General features: G+C 28.0%; 1 protein-coding gene and 1 pseudogene across 2 annotated transcripts in view; both read left to right on the top strand.

The window, feature by feature from the left end:
* Positions 1–14,288, top strand: part of LOC107161452 (carbonic anhydrase-related protein 10-like) — a 229,519-nt gene that overhangs the window by 134,438 nt on the left and 80,793 nt on the right. The window lies entirely within an intron of this gene.
* LOC149060852 (uncharacterized) lies at positions 8,858–9,404 on the top strand (annotated as a pseudogene).

The following is a 14,288-nucleotide window of genomic DNA, read 5'->3' as shown; positions in this document are numbered from 1 at the left end:
GTATTTTGTACTTTTATATCTAGTCTGTAGCAGTTTTCATAGCACCAAGCTTAAATAAAGTAAGTTATTATGTTCCATGTACCGATCCTTAATTCATTGCTTTCCTTGTTCCGTTTTCCATTTTTTGCTCCTAAATTACTGTCCTGAGGCTTATTTGCTTATTTAGAAGATTCATAACAAGTCGACTTTTTACGATGCCGAGTTGTTTAGCCCATCGCTCAACCCCCAACCTAGAGGACCAGATCACAACAATCAGTTATGGTTGGAGTTATGGCTATTGCAATGCATCATTGGTGCATTGAGGGATGGGGACGCCACTTTACCAATGCCTTATAATTGCCTTTTGCATAAAATTAATTAATATTTCTCTAGACGAAAATATATTTTGTCGTTGAACGATTTCTTTCTCTTGCTTAAATATATTATATAATGAATCACTACGTATAGAAATATGAATTATATGATGTAATTAAAAAAAAAAGGAAAACAATTGTTACAATGTTAATGTACAAATTATAATAGCGTATGGCCCGCTATTTATTTTAAGGAAATATATTAAATAATCGCTTTTTCGATTGTAAACAATATATTATTATTGAACATATAGACTCTCACTCTCTGGATTTGCAAATAATAATATACTGCGTGATGTCACACGAAGATTTATTATTCTAAAACGGTAGTATAGTATAATGTAAGCACCATTAACCTACAACTTTAAAATGGGAAATCCCCGTGGGAGGATATCCCGATACCAGCTATATTATAATAAATGAGAGATGGTATAGTTTTTGTGTATCGGGTCCGTATTTAGAATATTTGGATGTTTGAAAACAACCGGTAGTGAGTAGTGACACTATGACAATCTTGAACATCTCAAATTAAAAAAAAAAAAATAGTGGTTAAATATCGAAACGAATACTGAATCACGAATTGTTAAATGTACAGAGAAAGTTAATTTGAAAAAAAAAATGGCTCAAATTAGTTATTTGTGGCATAATAATATGTAGGTAGAACCATCAGCGTTAACATAATATAATGATAAACTATATACAAAATTAATATACATTTATTTTATATATAACATAATATTTTAACCATTAGTGTATTTTTTTTTTTAAACTTTAATCAACTATTTCGTTAAACATACCTTTAGTTAATACATATTTATATCTGTCTATTAATTATTGAATAAAAAAATATATATTATTTTAATCAATCCAATAACAAATTGGTTTGGACTTCGATAAAACAAAAAAAAAAGTATTTAATACATTTTCAGTTTTATCCACGATTGTAAATGTTTAAAAACACGGCATTAATCTACCTAATATTGGTTTTCATATAAATCAGAAAAACTGATTTATTACAATGTTTTTTTTTTTTAAACTATTAGTTGTCATTAGATTGATTGAAAATGAAATAACTTTAGTAGTAAAAAATTCGATATATTGAATTATCATAAGTTCGATGGGATTTCAAATGAGTTTGAGATTGCGAAGAATTAAAAAAATTAACGTTTAAAACAATAAGAATCTTCGACTTATAAAAAGAAACTTTTACTTTTTTAGTTAGTTACTTATCATATCTTTCCTTTTCACACTTACATGTAAGTGTATAAGAACTATAAAAACAATATTATGATTTTAGTAAGGCAATAAGACACAATTCAGAAAATCCCACTTACTATTACGTTGGAGCCTTTCATGTTTACTGCGGGGACCACTCATTTATCAATTTACCTTGTCAAACATCGTAAAAACCCGTCGAAGCTGCTATTTTATTTTTTTATCGTGAAAGCAGTTTCCTTACAGAATCGGGTAAACAAAACCAATAATAATGATAACATAATAGGTGTCAAGATTATCATAAATGATTAACATATAATTAATAATCATATATCTAACATATTCTTCGCCATAGATGATAAGATCGTTATTTATATTATTACTATTCACGCTGATTTTTAAATTCTAGTAAATTATTGCTTGTTGATATCAGAAGACGATGTTATATGTATTTATGGTACTTTTGTAATATACTTCTTACCTACTAATTATTAGTGTATCGATAGACACAATAAAACATTGATGAACCACATATTAATGTTATTATTTGAGATGCGTTGAAAATCTGATGAAAATTATATGAATACAATACTAAGTATACAATGTATGTATTTTTTATATAATTAATATTTTAAAAAAGTAGAAAAACATTTCACTTCTTAAATGTCAAATTTAATAGAAGTCCATACATTACCTATAGTAATATTAAATTAAATTTTAAATTTACCTATGAACAATATAATATACATAACCTATCAAAATTAAAATATATTCATTGCAATATTCGAGTTTGATTTAATTTTTGAAGTTCATCACATCATAATAACTTATTTCGTCTGCATTTAACCTGCTGTATAATATGTTTACTAATTACTGCAGTATTTACTTGAATATCTAAGTTGCACGTACGTATATGCATGATTAAAAAGTACACTGAATAATAATGTTTCTTGTGCGACGGAACTACCCAAAAATACCGTATAGTTTCGATATGTGAATAATAAAACAGTCTTTTTTTTTTTAACGTACTCTGTCGTTTTATCTAGTGAAGTCCATAGTTTATTCGTCTCCATATACTCACCTCTCATTCCTGTATTTCTTACGCCCAATCATATTTATATATTTATTTTTTTGGCTCTTATTTTTTGCTCTTCACTTTTTTATGGACCATCCCGATATAGACATTCGGTAAAAGCACCATGGCTGATGCATATTTTTTTATTGATTATATATAAATATCTGAGTGGTGTTTTGGCACAACACAACAACAATAATAATAAAAAAAAGCAACGACGACGTTCGGTTACAACTACGTACCATTTGCATAAAATGCACGACGATGCACAATAGCACACCGTATAATATACCTGCTCGGTCACATTTTTTTGTATTTTATCTTTTTTTCACACATATTTCGTTTAGTTTTTTATGCCCACACAATAAATTGCGCATACATACATAGATACACTATAGTACCTACTGTCCTACTACGTTTGTAAACAAAATAAAATACGTACGAATCTAAATATACCTACGTATAAAATTATGCTTGACGAATGCTGCATATTAAAGTGTATTTGTTTTGCACATTTTTCGAACACTTGGTTGCAAGCGTTTGCTTATTTGGATAGAATATTATAACGAATCGTCTAACATTGTATGTAATATGATAAAGTAATTTACGAACGAAATTATTTTCAAACACCTATACCATATGATTACTATAATTATTTGTTTTTCATAGTTTGACCATGATACGTTTAATATATTATTATCTATTCAATGTAAAAAAAGTTAAATTCTAACGACTCGTTACATTTTGTCGACAATTTAAAAATAATCAATCGTCTAATTTTTGTGCAGTGGCGTATCTATGTATTTAAGCATAGAGGGGCACCTAATTTTTCGGGCCCCTTATAAAGTTTCAGTTGCTACTTGTTGATTAGGCCGATTAGGGGCTCAAGGGCTCTATTTATAAAAGACAGCTAAAGGGCCCTGGTGCAATGCACCTCCTGCACCCCCTCTAAGTACGCCACTGTTTTGGTGTCTTATATGATATAGTGAGTTACGGACACAATTATTTTCAATACCCACCGGTTAATCATTATAATTTATTATTTGTTTTAACAATTTAATAACTATAGGATCGTATGGATACTATAGTATAGTAAGTTGTTATACAAATAAATAAGTTGACATTTAATTTAATGGGTGTGCTATATTTTTTACCATTAAAAAAAATAAATAATAAACTACTAAATCCTCAAACATAAGTATCTTATGTAATACAATAAGTTATACGAACACGATTATTATAGTTTTATTACGATACGTATAGTATTTTATTTTTATTATCTATAAAAATAAATTGACATTTAATTTAACGATGTGTTAAAATATATTTTTTGACCATTTCAAAACAAATATCTTGTTAAAACGTAGTTCCAAGTGACAAAATATTATGTCACAATATTTGTCTTATATATATATATGTATATATCAATAAATAAAATATAATATGTAGCATGAGGTGCAATATTATAATAAAATACATTTAATTTAATTCTATGTGTTGTAATCATAACGTCATATTGTAGGTATATATATTATAGTGGCTTTAAAAGCATCTGAATAAAATAACTACGTCTAACAACTTACTATTCGAACAATAAAACTGAATAAAATGTTTTTTATGATAAATTTTAGACTCGAGTGTTAAATATTATACATATTTATAAATAGTAATAATAATAATGGCGTCATTTTTATAGGTTGGTAAAAAGAAAATTCAACTGCAGGTTTTGTTAAAAAAAAAAAAAAAAATAATAAGAAACTTAAACTCCGCAATTTATTTTAATGTTATGGTAACAAATAATTGCACTATATAATTCATTATTTAACGATACGATACTCATCACTATTATAATATATAATTAGTTCTAAATTCAAATAAAATTGAATTTAATAATTTATTAAAAATAGTTTACTGTATAATATTATAAATTATTTCCAATCACTCTAAATGTTAATTTATATGTGATTTTTGTCATATATAAAATGCCCTTGTGAACTTAGCAGTGCAATGATAGCAGACAGCTTTTAAAATGGTCTAACAAATTTGTTAGTGAGTTATTAGAGATTGTTATACAACTTTCAAAGTTTGTTAGACATTATTTTCTGCGCAATAAACTTTTTAACTTTTGCAATGCAAAGCGTTTCTCAACCTGTGGTACGCTAACAAAATCTCGCTTCATGAAAAAACTGAAAAGTATAATTATTTGCATTAAATTATATTTGTTACTTCATCTGATACCTATCATTAATAACTCTGAATATTTCGTTTTCCATAAATTGTAGTTCTGGTGGTAGCAGTGCAAAAGTAAAAAAATTCTAGCACCAAAAATAATGTCTAACAAACTTTGAAAGTGGTATAACAATCTCAAACAAACCTAGATTTGTTGTTTGAGCGAAAAAAAAAATTATAATAAACTTTTGCACTACTGCCGTGAAGATAGCAGCAGTGCAAAAGTAAAAAATTCTAGCGCCAAAAATAATGTCTAACAAACTTTGAAAGTTGTCTAACAATCTCTAACAATCCTAGATTTGTTGTTTGAGCAAAAAAAAAAAGTTCTAACAAACTTTGAAAGTTGTCTTACAATCTCTAACAAATCTAGATTTGTTATTTGAGTGAAAAAAAAAGTTCTAATAACATTTGAAACAATTTTTAAAAAAAATTTCTAGCGCCAAAATACTAACTATGAAAGTTGTCTAACAATCACTAACAACTCACTAACAAATTTGTTAGACCATTTTAAAAGTTATCTGTTATCAATGCACTGCTAAGTTCACAAGGGTATTTAAAATCTTAAAAACGCAAAACAAAATCTTTGATAAATAATGTGTTATTAATAATGTGTATAAACAATATTAATATTGCTCGTTGTTTATACTTTTTTATTTTAAGTGCTCAATAGTTTGTAGGTAAAAATTGAATTTAAATGATATTAAAATAAATTAGTTTTTTCTTTTTTAATGGACACATTATTTGTTATTAACCTACCCACTTAAATAAAGCTTAATTTGACTTTATATCAAATAAAAATTAAAAATACAGAATATATCATTACGGAAAATTTTTTTGATAAGTTATAGTTGTTATCAGTTAGAGTTGTTTGACAATAAATTAAATGGGAATCCACGCATTCACGAATCTATGTGTAAATCATTTTATTTCAAAATGTATATCTGAATAGCTTTGCAGAGATGTAACGAAAACAAACTTTGATTCCTTTATATTCCCGAGAGCTGGCCTGTCCAGTGAAGGTTGTCTGATTATATCTCATCTAGTGAAGTTTAAGTATACATAATTTGGACCAATAACACTTTTGGTCTATAATAGTTGTAATGGTATATACATATTAGTATACCATCTGCACTCTGTAAAATTCGTTGAGTAAATATTGAAATAATCTATATACCTATGTGCTATCCGGTACTTCTTATTTTACTCTTAGGACTCTGTGGGTATGTCTATATTTTTAAGGGAGCGTTAGCAGCAGACGGAGCCATAAAAAATATAAAATACGTAGAATAAGTCGTGAAATACAAGCAGCCCCAGATGCACCAAAAGACTTGATGACACTTGTGATACCTGATGAATTTAAAATTTATTCGCCATCAGAAGGTATTGTAGAACAATTTTCACTACATGACAGCGGACCAGGTGAGAATAGGATTTTAATATTTGGTCGTTATCAGAGCTTAGAAACAGTGGCGCCGAAGTCCATGTTTATGTATGGCAGCTGCCATACATATACAAATTTGGCTGGGGGGTGGGTCTTTAGATGAAAATTAATAGGAATAGGATCACAAATTATTAAGTAATATTGCCCATTGGGCATTGAGAATATTTGGTATTAAACATCAATGTTTTCGTTGAACCCTGAACAATAAACGCTAAATAGTTCATAATAAATAATAATACAATCAATAGTAAGAACAGTAACAACTATTAGCGCAGAAATCGGTGTCAGTTGCTTAGCACTAGTCAGCAGTCAGTCATTACTTTATTAAGTATTCAGGTCAGAGTGAGCGACTTATTTGTTATTTTTGTTGAGTTTATTGTCTACTAGTGTTCATGAACTATTTCTGTTAACTGAATAGTTTATAATTAAATGAATTATTATTTAATATACTTAGTTTATATTTTTAGTTATCACTTTTTCTATTATTTTGACTTTTGTCTTTTGAGTTTTGACTTTTTAAGCACGTTTATTTTTAATAATTAAAATACTTTATTACCCATATTAATATATTATATGAATGTTAATACTGCCTTATCGACTATTATTTATGCATTTAAGAATTGAGTATACTTATTTTATGTACATACGTATATGGTATATCCGATATCGTATATAGAAACATTAGAAACAAATATTTTGATAATCAAAATTTGATTTGTGGGTTGTGTTGTAGGTGGCGGGGGTGGATGGGTGGGTGGTTGTTGGAGATTCTTGCCATACATTTAATTTTGTACTTCGGCGCCACTGCTTAGAAATATTAGCTGAATCTACTAGTTGGTATGCAGATGGTACTTTCAAAGTGGCGCCCTCACTTTTTTCTCAAATGTATGTAATATTGGCAACATATATGAACGGTGTACATCCATTTAGATTCTGAAGGAAGTGATGAATGTATTGATTTTACAATGATGTGTGTTTTTTTTTGTATGTCTGTGTACAGCATAACTAGTCGAAATAATGCTTCAATTTCATACTTTGGGGGTGGTTTACGATGTACAAGTGAAAATCCTTGGTGCATTATACAGGTCAAAAGTAAACATTTTCCAACAGTTTTCAGAAAAATCGAGAAAAACAAAAAAAAATTACAGAAAAACGGGAATTATTACGCAAAACCAGTTTTTAACCAAATCGATTTTTTTTATATAGTTGTAATTCAAAAACTAATCACTGTAAATATTTGAAATTTTAGTGTAATCTATAAACAGTTAATTTTCAAAAATTTTCAACTTTTTTGAGTTATTTATAGACCACTGAAATTTTCAATTTTTTTGAGAATTTTTTTTTGAAGTGTCGGTAAAAAAATGTTGGACGACCAAAAAAACTTGAAAATTTAATACAAGGTTCCTTATGAGTTGTTCTTATTGTAGCTAAACAAAATTAAAAATCGTAAGTCACAATTTTTTTTTAATAAGCATTTATAGTTCAAAATTTTACGAAATCTGTCGAAAACGCGAAAATTTGCAAGTAATTTTGAAGTTGAAAAATCATAAAATTTTTTGAGTTTACAACTAAGGATTAAAAATACAACACTAAGTTTTCTATAAGTTTTCCTTCAAGTAGCTATAGAGTAACTCGAAGCATCATTATAGGAAAAATTTTAAGTGCGTTTGAATTTTAAATTTTTACGAAATAGCGTAACGATAACGATTTATCCTGAAACGATTTTAAATATTTGTTATTATTCAAAAAGTATAAGTCATAGATACTTGAAAATTTTATCAGTTATTTAGATTGGCATTTTCTTTACATGATTTAATTTTCAAAATATTTTGGCTTTTTTAGATATTTATAGACGACTGAAATTTTCAATTTGTCTGATTTGTCAATATTGTTTGTATTTTTATCTAAGGTTATAAAATTCAACACTAATTTTTCCATAAGTTTTGCTTCAAATAGCTATAGAGAAAATTTGAAGCGTCATTATAGGAAAAATGTTTTGAGCGTTTGAGTTTTAAATTTTTATGAAATCTCGCAATGATAACGATTTATCCTCAAACCAGGTATATGTATATCTATGATAATATAAGGTAGGTATTATGAATTATGGTAACTACATGCAATGTTTTTGGAAAAATTGATTAACCATGCCTTATGCAAAATGCGTCTTAATTGAAAAATAAGATATTTGTTTCAAAATAGAATACATGACAATATTTAAATATAATATATCCTAGACTGACAAATCATCTCCGTTCAGAATCGTTTTTCGTATACAATGATACCTATCATTGAATTCAAATTTAACCCCATCCATTACAGTAACCTACTGTACAGCAAAGTGACATCCACGACTTATCCCCTTTTTTTTTTATGTGTAGTTATGAACAGTTATTACAAATAATTATAAACATAAAACCCGGGCTAAAACCGATTTCAATAGCATTCGACTTCGAACAAGCGTCTATTAAAGCTTTTCAAAATATATTTCCTGGGGTTAAAATATTTGGTTGCCTATTTCACCTATCAAAAAACTTTAGATTGAAGATGTGTGAATTAGATTTAATGTCTAAGTACAAAAATGATGTAGATTTTTCCATAGAGGTAAAAATGGTTTTAGCATTGGCATTTGTTAAAATTGATAATTTAGACATAGCAATAGAGGCACTAACTGAACAGATACCTCCAGATGTGTTGCCTCTTTTAGATTGGTCCGAAGAATACTATGTTGGTAGAACAATAAGAAATCGGCGACGCCCTGCTCGATTTCCATCTGGATTGTGAAATGTTCATAAATGGGTATTAAATAAAGAAGATAGGACAAATAACCACGTTGAAAATCAGTCAATATACGACTGAATCTACAAATGAGTGTACAACATCCAAAATTGTGGACATTTATTGCCAACTTAAGAAAAGTTCAGTCAGGACGTGATACATTTTATCAACATCTAGAAGCTGGAAATAGTCCTCCAAAAAAGAAAAAAAATATATTGATGTTGACAAAAGAATTTTTTAAATTGTAGAAAATTACAACAATCGCAACATGCTTAGTTTTTTAAGGGGAATAGCTCAAAATGTAAGTTGTTACTAAATTCTATTTTTAAATTTTTTTTATTTATATGAACTATAACTACTAAAGTCAATAACTTTTTATCAATACATTTATATCAATTGATTTTTCATTCCACCTACTTTATTAATTATTATATTATTATTTATTATGTATTATATTAATCTCACAGACAATTACTGGCATACTAGTCATATTAGTTCAAAACTTAACGCCAAAATAGTCTTACGCCAAAATAATTTAAATAAATTTGTTTATGCCAAATTAGCCACGCCAAGATGTTCTAGATCGCTTTTTATTCTATACCAACAAATATTTTTTTAAAGAATAGTAAGTTATCTTATTCTTTACTCACAGCATTATTTTTACAAAAATTGTATTTATTAAGTTTGATTTTAAGGTTTATAATATTATTGTATATTATATTATAATTTTTTTTTTTCGAAATATACATTTTTTTTGTTTGAGTACAATAATTTATATAATTTATATTTTCATTTTTAAATGAATTGCTATATGAGTATTTGTGTGTGAAAGTGTAAATAATGTAATTTATAATATAGTAATTTATATAGGTATCCAATATCCATTAAAATACAATACTTAAATGTTATTATGAAATAGAAAAGTTAATTAGAATGATTATATTTTTCTGGATTTCAATTTAATTATAAAAGGTCTTGTTTTTCATTTATTTTAACACAACGATGTTATTACTAGCTAAATACAATAACATTAACAATCCAATACATGTCATGATGCGTTTTCATTGTTGTTTTAAGGATATTAACTTTTTTTTTGCCTTTGAAACTTGAAAGCTTTTGGTTTTTAAGTCTATTACTTTTTGTCATTCATTTCTCGTTTATTAAAATTGTTTGCTGGCTGAGCTTCTTTGACATAAATAATTTATAGTATAATGAATCGGAAATAAATTAATGTCATCAATAGTATTAAAAAAACCATATGTATAACCAAACACAGTGCTTTTAATACACAAAAATAACGCCTCGTTCATTAAAATATTTATAATAAATTGGTATTTATGTATTTATAGTATATTGTACATTAACTGTACTTCGTTGATTATAATATTCATAGTAAAAAGATACCTACATTATGAAAATATTATAAAATGATATCGATAAAGCGGTAAGTATTTAAGATTTTTCGTTTCGATTTGGTGGGTAGCAGCTGTCTTGATGATTTATTTGTGTTCTCTAGTAACCATTATGATTATCATTCAAGATACAAATAGATTTTTATCAGTCAATGACGTGACAACAATCGTGTATAGACGTGTTGTACATGACGTTTTCGTAGTTGACATATCGTTTACCAAGTTTGGTGGCATGTGTATTGAATGTGATACACGTCAAACTATCAATTAATGTCCTCAACATTTTAATTTGAATGCCAATTTTTTCTTTCGTTTTTTGATACTTGACAATTTTCAAAATTATTTATTTATATCAAGGGAATTTCCCATGCCAGAAACTTAAATAAATTCTGAGTATCACATAATATTCAACTCAGCTAAAGTCTATAAAACTACCAAGTGCATATAATATGATACATAAGGTGTTTGTGTAAACTGGAAAGATCAGTGAAAATTTACAAAATAGTCAACTTATCAAAGATACAAAACTGTTTTTCAGGTGTGCCTATGGCATACAGTCAAGACCACGGATGAGTATGACGTATAATATTTAATGGATATAATAATTGTTGTACATGTCCCAAAAGTCCATCCTGAAAGTATTAGTGGAGCTTCAAATATAATTTAAAATAGTTCTGTTTAAATTAATTAGCTAACATTCCAAAACCGATTCTAAAAATAAATGATTTCTCAATATTATAGTGCTAAAAAACTGTGCACAATTATTTTATTATAAAATTGAAGTTCAAGTAAACCTGGACTATTTTTTGTTTAATTGTAATAATTTTTTATACAAAAATAACCATGTACCTATCAACAAATATCAGAAATTGGACTACCCAGTTGATTTAAAATTTTTTGATTTATTTTTTCAAAATATACGAATGTTTATTTATGCCACTAAACCAGGAATTTATTTTGAAAGACTGTTGAAATACCCACATTTAAATACTTAATGTTCCTATGTTTTATAACTTAACCTATCCTAGGACAATATTAATGTTAAATTACCAATCTGGTGTATGGCGATACTTTTGAATTTTGGGACACATGATTTTGGTATTTTTGAAACGGATAAATATAAATTTTTCACCAAAACAGGTTTCACAAGGGATTTTGTCGTGGGATTGTAGTTTACTACTTAAATCCCCAATTCGAGCAAGTCAGGTAGATGGGTTGATTTATGCGCATGGGACATTGGGGGGCGTCTGATGAACCACCTAAACAGTAGTTGTTGTGAATGATAAAAAAAAAAAATAATGCATTTGAGTTTTGGGTCTTTCCATGGCGGCCGTGTATACACGATATCTTGTCAGTGTGTGTGTGTTCGCGGTTCAGTGACCAACGGTTTATGAATGACTCCCAAAGTGGCTTTTACCGTTTGACAACCAATCCGTTTTAATATGCCAACGATGGTGTGAGTGGGGAAGACAAGCAGTTTTTAGAGTTTCGGTCACGATTTTTTTTCTTCTACCATAAAAGTTGGTTTACCACGGAGTAATAATAACTATGTAACGAGAACAAAAAAAAAAAAAAAAACAGCGAATATAGCAACAACAACAAAAAAAACAACCACCAACAACAACTACTACTTCTACTACTACTCTACTAACTACCCCCGCCCGGCTTAACAACTTTTTGATATACTAAGCCAATTCAAAATCGTCATCCGACGCTTGAAATTTATCGTTTTCTCCTTCCCCACGTATATAATATTATGTATGACGTCACACAATCAATTAAAAGTCAAAAGTTCATGTTTAACATACAATTAAAACATCGAAATTATCGTATTTTAAACTACAAATGGCTTTGGACGTGTCGGTGATTTCGTAGTACAGTTAGTAGTAGTAGTTGAGTACTAAATGCGCATTTACAACATTGACTATAATAATATAAAAAAAAAAAATTTTAATTAGGTGTTACCTACGTATAATACCTTGTAACAAAATTGTCTCGATAATCTTATCGTAATAACCGTTACATGAAATTAATCACAAATTAGATAGGTAGTTATAAATATCTTCAGGTATTCAGTCATAGTATAGAAAATATACAGCCATACAGGGTGTTCCCATTTTATTATTTGACGATCAATCAATTTTTCGATTTTTGAAAATTTTACCGTGGACATTCTTTGTTTGGGACATATTCACCTCAGTCTCGGTTTCGGACATTTTCGCCGCGGACATTTTTGATTTTGGACATTTTTCCCTCGCACATTTTTGTATAATACCATGTGACCAGTCATTCAGTGACAGTAGCAGTTTGACGAAGCACCATTGGATGCATTCTAGAGTTAAACCGTATTCATGAAAGGCATGTAAAAGTCGTTCAACACTCTAACACTCTATAATATTCTATTAAAACCTTTATCGACTATACTAAAAAAAAATCAAAATATTTGTATACATATTAATATAAACAACACAAAAAAAGCCTATAATTTTAATATTTTACGATATATTTGAAAAATGATATTAATTATATTTATTAATCTTCCAGTGAAAAAATTTTGACTTTGTCAGTTTTGGACTCTATAGACATAGATTTTTTCGACAAAGATCACAACCACCTTTTAAAATATTACCTACAACTCCTATTCCGTAGATTGAATATAATATATTAATAACAGAATCAACGCATCGTTCGATGGTAACGACAATGACACAAGTAACCGTTGTATAATATAAAATATTATATAGAAGCTTGACACACGTGCTCCACACACATGAGCGATAGTTATATTATTATTACTAGGGAACGGATTTGAATGCAAATTGCATTTTTTTTCTGAATGTCCGAAAACATTGGTTTCCAAGCAAAAAGTTCATTTCATACATCAAAGAATTAAAAAACGTAACTTTTATTTTGCATTTTTAAGACTTTAATGTATTTTTTGAAATTTCTAGTGCATTTTGTGATTTTTAAGTCATTTTTTCAACATTTTTTCCACATTCATTATAAAAAAATTATAATACCTAAACATGTATTATGTTACAAAATTACGAAATTATTGTTGACACGTGTATACACAAAATATATACATACAAGTTACAACAAATTATTACCCACATTAAGGTAGAAATAAGAGATAAAATACGATAAACTATTTATGTTAATTATAAAGTTGTATTGTATTTAAATATTTATTATTAGATTTTTCATAATAATGTGTTTTTTATAAGTTTTAAATACAAAATTTCGTTTTTATTGAATATAAACCCATTTTTAAAGTTTTTTATGGCATTTTTTTAGTGCATTTTTTGATGTTAGAACATTTTTTTAAGGCATTAAATCGTATTTTTAAGGCATTTTTCTTGTTTTTTAGAGCGTTTAAATCCGTTCCCTAATTATTACTATTATTATTATTATTATTATTATTAATATACAACGTGTTTTCATAGTATAAATTTCGTTAATCAATAACACAACTACGGTATACGTTAACTCACACACCCATCACCCACACATTCTAACACACACACTCATAATGCTTGTATGCGTGCCTATAATTTACCAATCTTGTTATTAATATGTCATGCCTCGTGTATGATGGGCCAGCTATAATAGACCATCGTAGGTAAATATAATATAATATATATACAATAATTTATAGAGACCACACCCTGCGGAGCTGAGGACACCTATTCACCACCCGCTCAACCACCCTTTCAAACCCCCGAAAACAAAAACAGAAAACGAGACGGAAAACTCCGCCTAATATAGCACGGACACGCAAACCGCAT

This window comes from Diuraphis noxia, unplaced genomic scaffold (genome assembly GCF_037042655.1).
Source record: "Diuraphis noxia isolate RWA-SAM2 unplaced genomic scaffold, SU_Dnox_SAM2 contig0001, whole genome shotgun sequence".
NCBI classification, from domain to species: domain Eukaryota; kingdom Metazoa; phylum Arthropoda; class Insecta; order Hemiptera; family Aphididae; genus Diuraphis; species Diuraphis noxia.
This window is presented reverse-complemented; position numbering and strand designations above follow the sequence as displayed.